This window comes from Liolophura sinensis, chromosome 3 (assembly GCF_032854445.1).
Source record: "Liolophura sinensis isolate JHLJ2023 chromosome 3, CUHK_Ljap_v2, whole genome shotgun sequence".
NCBI classification, from domain to species: Eukaryota; Metazoa; Mollusca; class Polyplacophora; order Chitonida; family Chitonidae; genus Liolophura; species Liolophura sinensis.
The window spans coordinates 9544995-9553152 of record NC_088297.1 but is presented as its reverse complement, the minus strand read 5'-3'; positions in this window follow the sequence as shown (position 1 = coordinate 9553152).

The following is an 8158-nucleotide window of genomic DNA, read 5'->3' as shown; positions in this document are numbered from 1 at the left end:
GCGTCTTGTTTTTCACAAACACGATTCCTGGGTGACTTGTTCACAGACCACGGCGACTTAAAAGTGCGGACAAGACTATAATTACTTTACATCGATACTCTGTCCCCACCCTTCTCTTGTTTTCATGTCGTGAGAGTGGGTGAGTGCGTGTACTTAACAATTTTTTCAGTCATATAAAGAAATGTGAATGTGAAACACAGAAGCTAGTTTTCAATAATGTATAGCGAATATACGGAAGTGCGCAGCAATTAAGCAAATAAAACGGTGATTAAAGGGGACAATAAAGTACAGAAAAAATAAATTACACTCTATTTTCTTTACAATGCAAAGTTCTTCCTTGACGAAAATAAACTCGGAATTTGTTATAAAGTTAAGCGTCCAAACAGGCATGACCTATAAACGCAAGACCAATTTCCAAAAACAACTATCAATGCAAACCTCGATGGTAAAGAAAAAAGCATATAAACCCTGGATTCATTCAAAGAGATGCAGTCCACAGTTTTCAGTGATTACAGAAATACGCAAGAAATGTTCTATGCGAATGCATTATATCAGTATTCAAATCGCATATCATGACAGCTTGAAATCTGATTATCAATAATCAAACGTTTATCTCAGTTGTCCTTTGAGTGAAACTTTGCATATATCCAATGTGGCGATGCTATTCCACACGATAAGTATATAGCCCTTAGTTTCGGTTTGAAGCTAGCGTTTACTCTAAAATCGCGGTTTTGTGAAATCAAAGAACGATATCAATATATCTCATATGAGACGAGAAAAAGCCTTTAATTAAATCCTCATACATGTTTACAAACGGTTTTTTCATGCAGTTATGCAAAAGCTATGACGCACATTCACACATTTTCGAAATAAGACATTCAATGCGAAACGGTAAAATGGATACCATGATATTAAAATCTAAACACTGAACATAATGACAGGAGCGTGTATGTGATCTCTATCCGTAAAAATATGTAAACACCGGCGTATTAACTTCGAAATAAAGAAAACATGCAGACGTAATGGAAGAATTACAAATTGGACAACCCAAGCTCAACCCTGACCATACATGTAAAAGTGACGAAGACAACACGTGACAAGACAAAAGTGACAACCTTGGAGTAAACAACAATGCAGCAAACGTCTTAAAACATATCTTATAACCCCCATGATGACGGTATTTCTCCGATTTATTGGTTGTCACGTCATTTGTACGTACACGCTATTATACAGTAAATGAATAAAGGTTGACACTCGCCAAGGTGTATACATTACACACAAGGAAGTGAGTGAATCAGTCGAATTGGATTCTGTACATTAAGAGAAACCAACGTTATGCGATTAGCCTAAGGTGTTCAGACGGAAAGAAGGAATTAATAGGTTAATGCCGCGAAGTTGGGTTCGCTTAACATACAAAAATCCAGTTCTAGTGCGTACTGTTATATAGTGGCATCGCCCAAATATCTACATGAGGTTAAAATACATGGAAGAAACTGGACGTGTCAGTATTGTACCGGGGAGTCCACGGTATTTTGACTGCACCTCAGTTCGTTTCGACGTTGTTGATAAGCGTTATGGCTCTTACTAAACTGCGTGGACTTCGTTATGGAGCACGGGTAGTTCACTTCCTTTAGGAATCTATCGATGCAGCAGCGCACCGACTTGAGCGAGTTGGGATCGTATTGGCCTCCTTGAGGCTTCGTGATTTTCAGGAAGTATTCCGCTAGATACACATCTAGTTGCTCCGGTGGAATGTTCTGGATATCTCGCTGGTCTTGAAACTGACTGGAGGGGAGCCACTCTTCAAAACGGGCCACAGCACTGACGATGTGCCGGAGAGATGAGTCAGGGACTCCAGCGACGTGTGCTACGCGGGCCTTCACCGACTGGGCTTTGTGCCGCGCACGGCAAGAGGACAGCGGGACACTTGTGTACCTCTGATTGCTCAACAGCGGCACCTGTTGACCTCTGCCGCCTGTTCCAAGCTTGCTGGATCCAATTCCACTGGCAATCTCGACAACTGGCAAGAGAGAATCTCGTATAAGTAAACTCATAATAGCATTCTGAACTTCAACAACAAAAAAAAAAATCCCAAAGGCATTGAATAGTTCAACGGATTTCTACCTTTGCACGTCGAGGTATCGTTCTATACATTCCCTTGGCAACACGTGTCCGGAGATGTGACTACAACATATTGCATTTGTGAACAGAATCCAGCAGTAACACGGCCACAGCAATTCAAATAATGAGCTTACACTTTTGACTAGTATAGTATCAAATCACAAAATGCCAAAACGTCAAAGAGAGAGAGAGAGAGTGTGTGGGGGGGGAGGGGGGGAAGAGAAAAAAACACTACTTTACCGTGAGTCTTCCCTGTTTCTCGTTTAAACCAACATGAGCCCGAACTTCAATTTCAACCCGATAAAGTTCAGTTGAGAGCAGAGAAACCAGTGGATACTCCCTTCAAATTGTGCACCAATACTACTACCAAATATCTTTATCTAGATGCCCTCAAGACATACAATTATTTACTGTAATCTTGTATGTAAGGTATACTCAGTTTTACCTTCCAGGTATGTGGGAAGGTCACAAGACCGCCGATTTAAGATGACATGCTTAAGAACTGCCAGCTGGTGATGTTAATTCCAATGACAAAATATCTCTAATACATTTTTTGTTTTGCCTCATTGTGACCCCCTAATTTCAGATTTGATTCTCTACTGACTATATATGGTGGTTTACACCGAAGCATTGAATATAACATACACGTGCACTTCTATAACGATTTATTTTCATATCCTTTTTTTTTTAATTTGACTGGTGTTACACCATACTCAGGAATTCTTCACCTGTATACTTATACGTACAGAAAACCAGAACGCCGAAAGCACAATGGCGGCCTTAGCCTAATAAAACATCTGGACTTCATTCCGAGTATGAAGGGTTGATCAGCTGAAGTGATAGGCCCACTGACTGACTGACTGAACCAACACCACTAAATATTGCGTTATTGAATTACTGGCTATATATTTATTTATCTGATTGGTATTTTACTCTGAATTCAAGAATATTTTACTTGTACGACGGCGGATAGCAGTATGGGATACCCATGACCATCCACAGATAGCTGATAGGCCGTACTGCGTACGACCGGAAACGAAGGCAGCATGAGCTGGACATAATAGAACTATTTATTGTCAACCTGCACCAAAATAACTGTAGCTGAAGTCAAAACGGCTTTTCCACGGTACTGTAATGATGTTAATCAAACCGCTGTTCGAAAACGGGACCACTGATCGGAAACGTTCGTCCAGCTATGAGATAAAATGAATTCCCCTAGATTATTTGAAAGGAAATCTGTCCAAGATATTGAGTTCACATATTAGCAATGGGGAAAAGATTTATTGGACGTCTTGAAGTCAGCTAGAACTGAAATGCCTAACTATCGCACAACAATGGTTAACTATCGAATAATAAAATATCATAAATGTGTTGGGAACGATTCTTGACAGCTTTGCTGTAATAGCCATTCATTACTTCCTTGCAAAAGGCCCAGTCACAAATGTGGATTTCAATATTGAATGAGGTAAGTATTTCTATCGAAAGTTCATGGTTAAAAAAAATAGAAACTAAACCTAAGCATCTTTTAAAAAATAATAATAAAAGAAAAAAACAACAACCAAAAAAAAAAAAAACACACTCCCCAAATGTTTACAGCATGTCGATTTCTACAATGTCTTTGTCGTCCGTGGCATATTGTCCAGGGGGCATGCTAGGGTTGCTTATCCGTTGTAGAGCTTGTCTGCGAAGAAAGTAGGACTCCTGACTTTTCACGAACATTCCTGACTTGCTGATAGAGCATGGATACTGGCGTTCCTTTAGAAAACGATCCAGATAAGAGCGAACAGATTTGAACGAGTCTCTGTCGTACTGCTTCCCGCACTGTTTAGTCACCACCGAAAAGAAATCCACCAGGTACTCGTCCAGTTCCTTGGGGGGTATATCCTCGATGTTGCGACCTTTGTCTTCGGCCCTGACGTAATGACTGTCCAACCAGCACTCAAAGCTTCGAACAGCGCTTACTAGATTTCGCACCGTCGATTTAGGCTTACTATCGGGGTCGGCGATTCTCCGTCGAATCGCCTCCGAATGATGAGGTCTTGTCTGCTCCGCAAGCCGAAGGCTCCAGGGTTGATCAGGAACTTCAGGCCACGTACGTCCGTGATTGAACAGGGACATCATTCCAAGCGCTGGCAAAATAGAAGGGAATTGAAGAACTCCATAAGGCCAGTCACCATCCAAGAACAACTAAAGGTACAAATCTTTTTTTGAATACAATACAGTGCTGTGTGTATGAAACAATCGCGTGGACAAATTTTAGCATAACTTGTTTGGGAAACATTGTAAGACATGTGCACCAATTTTCCATACACACACAAAAATACAACCCATGTACAAAATGACCTTTGAACATGCAGAAGTGAATCAGAGATCCATGTCAGGGAAATGAATCAAAAGCCTAACACAAAACAGTCGTATCTCTATTGCACATGAAATACAACGCCCTTAGACCACAATCTTTTCCAGACTCAACAGATCTCAGACTTGAAATGCACACCTTGATGACTAGGCTGTTGCTCGCAATAATCCCTATATATGTGATACCTGACGGAAATCGACAAACGCAAAGATCAATTTCGAGTCAAAAATTCATGACATTTCATGATTTTCTATGATCAAATCTGACAGTAACTTATGATTTCTACCAAATGAAATGACAAAGACCAGTATTCCATCATTAAACCATGTAGCTCACATGTTTCGTTATCAGACTGGAATGATGAAGAAATAAGAAATGTTACAATGAGCATTCATACGATTAGTTTAAACTTTAGAATAGTGCGTATGTGAACATGTGCAGATGTTCTAACAAAGATAATTCATGACTTTTAACAACACTCTCCAAAAAATTTTCAAAATTCACGACTTTCTTTTCATGACATTTCATGAGTGGAACATTTATTTTTTGACTATTCAGCCAGAATTCAGCAACGGTTTCTGCATGTGAAAGATGAAAACAAACCAGAGAGCTAGATGCATTGTTCAGCTCAAAAGTGTATTACCAGTTAAGACTCCAGTTGAACCCGGACTTATGTTCCATTAGTTTTGTATAAGAGACTGGTGTAAAGGCTTAGGCCTGGCTTAAATATTAATACGCCTTTGAACAACTGGTACTTCAGCCATAGAATTTGAAACATTAATCATTTTGTTCACAGTCACCGACTTATTTCAAACTCAAACAGCTTATTACGGATTCCATACGGTTATGCTAAAGGAACAAGCCATTTAAGTTGACAAAACGGCTTTCCAAAGGCTCAAACTGGTTAGCAAATCGCTTTTCCGATCTTTTTTTTTTTAAACGTAGTTACACTCAACCCTTGACAATCGGGAATTCAAACCAGCCGGATTGAGGTCATGTGACTGCACATACCACTTTGTCCTGTCAAAATATTCCCAGCTCCATGACCCTGCATTCAGTTTACTCTGGATGAGTTTCAGGGTACGTAATGAGTGACAGGTGTAATCTTGTCTAATAGTGTTGATAGAGTACATGTCCATATTCAGCAGAAAACATCGTATTCTGCCATAACGCTGACGAGCTTGCGAACCATCTACGTCTTTTATAAGCACACATAGTGTTGAGTGAAACACTGACGTATTTCACGTGGAGAAGATACACTGGCACGATAACACTATTAACAATGAAACGTTTTTTCCTTTGTTGCCTTTCAAAAAATTTACTGATCAATTACAGATTCGCTACCATTACACCACCAACATAACATTTAACCACGAATCTTACGATTTAAAGTCATCTTTCCTCATGTGGTTGTGGTGAATTTGTAATGCAACAACAACGCTGACAAGTGGAAAACTGAGAATTTTTCATGTAACGTATACTTTACAGAGCAAGTACAACAGCAAAAATGACCTTTGATGTTTACCTTATTATTTTATTCATGCCAAGATGAAAAGTTATCTATATTTATTAACCATGAGTACTATCTAACGAACTCCACGAATTAAACCCGTTTGCACGAATCACTCTTCAATATAAAGAGGAGAAATCCAAAATCTGACACACCTGAACAATGTATATCTTATGGGGCAGGTTTACATTTATGTAACACTTTTTTATACAAAGTTAAGCTACATGAAACGACTAGCTTACAAAACACAATTCTGCGACCAGAATGCTGACTGAGCTATCCTACTGGGTTGTCTTAATTGTAACTGTAGACCATGTGGGGGTGATATCCTGTGACCACGTTTGCACTGCACAATAAAACTCAGCACTCACGAATTTTTGAGGTGCTGTAAATTTGTCAAGTTCAAGTCACTTTTTCTTTTACTGTACTGTACACCTCGTTAATTATTTTACTAATCAAAACCCCGGAAACAGGATATTGAAGCTGATGTCGCTAATACTGGATAAATTAAGGCTCAATACCACGTGATACATACTAAAATGTAAAGTCATAAACATTAAAATGTGGAAGCAATACGAAGTCACAAATCGTTTAGTTAAAATAAAAATGGTCCTCAGCGTAAGTAAATGACTATATGCTTGTTAAGTGCGCGAGTCTTGCACATGGCAAGATCCCTCCCTACTTAAATACACTTCACTACATTAAGTCTCTGTCTGCTGCAAAAGTGGACTCCATGACCGCCATTCCATACTGCTGCTTCCGCTTAGCCCTGTTCAGTTCGTTCAGAAGTTTCCTTTTCAGTCTGAAAGATTGCTGGCATTGGGCGAACTCCGGCGATTTGCTTACCGAACACGGGTAGTTCTTTTCTTTCAAAAAACGGTCTAAGTACGACCTGAAGCCCGTAAACGAATCCGGGTCGTACTGGTCTCCGTTGGGTTTCGTCAAATCCGTAAAAAAATCAGACAGGTATTCATTCAACTCTCTCGGAGGGATGGTCTCAATGGTCCGAGTCTCCCGATGGTTAGTCGTCAGCCAGCGCTCGATGGTACCCACAGAGTTAACAATGTTCCTGATGGTAGACGCAGACTTAGTCTCTTGCATGGCGATCCGTGCCTGAACGTCCTGGTTAGACGCTCTCTTCCTGACGAGACTCCACACTGATGAGGCCCTACCCGAGGACGAGGAGGCGGCGGCGCCTGTCGACCCGTAGACAGACACGAAACTATGGGTCCTCTCTGATCGGACAGATCCTTCTGGAACGGGTAACAAAGAGAAATAGTAGAGACACCTTCGACTGAGTTCCGGTTGTTGAGAAGATTTTGCTAGGTGTGTGTGTGTGTTATAAATGCCGTCAACCTCAACCCCCATTCAGGAAAGTACATGGTATGATTCAATAGTGTTAAAGATTACGAAGCAGCGTCAGCAATCCATGACAAAATCGCAACACCGTCGACATACATAAACTAGATCAAATGCGTACTTCCATGCAACTGTTTCCATGAAAATGGTCCTACTGTTCTGCCAGAGAGACAAAACAGTAAAACAACTGTCTGGATTAACTGTTTATTTATTACACATTCCACAGTTAAAAATCTGGCTGCATTCACTTCCAACTAACACGCGATTTAAAATTTGCCAATCTATTATATTCGGCTGTCACCATAGGCAGTCGAACTATCGAGGCGTCATAAAATACTATACACTATAACATACTGTGACGGTAAACGACTGCTCTTCAACTCAACTCGTTGTTCATTCGACAACACTGCCATCTGAGTGCGGCATCATTTCTGCGGCCTTTACAATTATTTAATAATATTTAATAAATACAATATGATTTCCATCCTTCGAAAATTAGCTGGATAATGATTTAAAATAAGTCCTGGTGCTTCAAAATAATCAACAACATTCCAAAACAATCGTAATAAAGTTGGAAATGTTTATGAATAAAAAGACAATTTTAAATCCTATTTTAGCTATTTCCGAAGCTACTGATCATATATCGACCATTACGGTATTGTGGACAAAAATTCACGAACGGACTAAAGGAAGACCTCACAAATCAGAATGCCAAACCTACGGGTATTTCTCCTTCGACCATCTGTACGTACAATCTGACTTTTAACTGACTGATTCTTTGAGTGTTGTTTAAAGCCATACTCAAGAAT